Below are 1,630 nucleotides of genomic sequence, written 5' to 3' on the forward strand. Positions count from 1 at the left end.
CCTCAGTAACTCTGATGATGTAAAGCACAACTGAAAGCTCTGCTCAATTCATTCATGTAAGCTTTGCACAAACTTCTTTCTGCCTAATCTGTAACGAATAAAATCACATGTCTGAAGAAAAGCAGTTTTTAATTAGTCTGTGTTAGTGTGTTAGACTATTTCCTGATATTCAAAGCATATTGGCTTCGCTTTATTCACTGATCTGAACTGACATGTTTTCAGAGAGAAACACATGCGTGAAACCTGAGCTTACACTGGATCAGTCAATATAGATTTTTTTTTATTCCAGCAGTGTGATGTTCAGAGTTCAGTTGTGAGTTTACAGGTTTAACTGTTTTTAAAAAAAAAATAAAACTCAAAATATATCAGCAGCGTATGGCACAAAATGGAAACTGCAGTTACAATTAATATTTACATGATGTTGCTCATTTTCATGAGTGATATAATTCTGTGGTAATACTCATGTCGCCTGACAGGAGGCAGCCTTTCTGCAAACTGTAACAGCTTGGACTTTTTCTGATGCAGACACTCTCAGAAAGATTGTTGAAATTAGGAAAACCAATGGAACATAATAAGATGAAAAGAATAACATACTACACAAGATAGAATAAAATACTATGATGTCAGAAAAATTACACTTATAAATGCAGGCAGATTTCCAACATGATGTCATCAGCCTGAACAAGTCTTTGTCAATGAGCACAACTTGAGGACACTTGACTCAACTGGTTGCCAGCTGGTTGTATTCTGTTTATATTATTATAGAACAGGAAGTGTGCAAAGGGCAAATAGAATAGACAGAAAGGTACATTTAGGATTTTTGGTGATTTATAACATTTATTGCGATATTGTCAGAAACAGCTCGCATGCAGTTACCAGCTTGACCTCATTGAATCACAGACTGACTTCATCATATGGAAACATAACATCTATGAGAGATTTTAGTGATCCTGTTTGTGTGCTTGCGAGTCTCATTTTGAGGGGAAATTAACTCTAGGACTTGAATTGATACTAGTGAATATGTGTGCCACTCCCAGCCATCAGTGAAAACACTGTTAAAGGGGTTTATCAGGTGACAGCAACAGCTTCGTTATATTTATCTATATCCTTTACATTTGACACTTTTACTGTTTTAACATTGTTCCTTTTTGATGAAAATCCTGCAATTTCAAGCTTAAGTAGCAACGAAAAAAATGTTTTGGTTGTTTCAGTTATTTTTACGTGATGTCGTTTAAAGCCCTCAGAAATATGCCAGTTTGCCATACATTACATTAAACGACGTATCAATTTCCTCGGATTTCTTTCTCTAACTTTCTGAAAGAATCCATTGTGGCCAATGTCTAAATGGATACTAACAGTAGCTGTAGGGATCATCTCCCATGCTGTTGTGAGTCAAGGTAGTGAGACTGTTAAGCGCTAGTTAGCTGTAGCTACCTGGCTCTAGCTGCTGTCGGGTTCGTTGCGCTGTTTTGATGTGTTTAAAGTGTCGGTCTAAGATTACGGTGAATTTAGCCAGCGGTTTAGCACCGGCTACAGCTAATTGGAGCCTAAGCTAACCAGCAGCTGCTGTAGGGGCCGTTTTGCCTGGTTTAAATACTAGCGTCCGTCTCAGATTACGAAAAATGTAGCA

The sequence above is a fragment of the Pundamilia nyererei genome, unplaced genomic scaffold (assembly GCF_000239375.1).
Source record: "Pundamilia nyererei isolate P.nyererei 1_Seehausen unplaced genomic scaffold, PunNye1.0 scaffold00623, whole genome shotgun sequence".
Lineage (NCBI taxonomy): Eukaryota > Metazoa > Chordata > Actinopteri > Cichliformes > Cichlidae > Pundamilia > Pundamilia nyererei.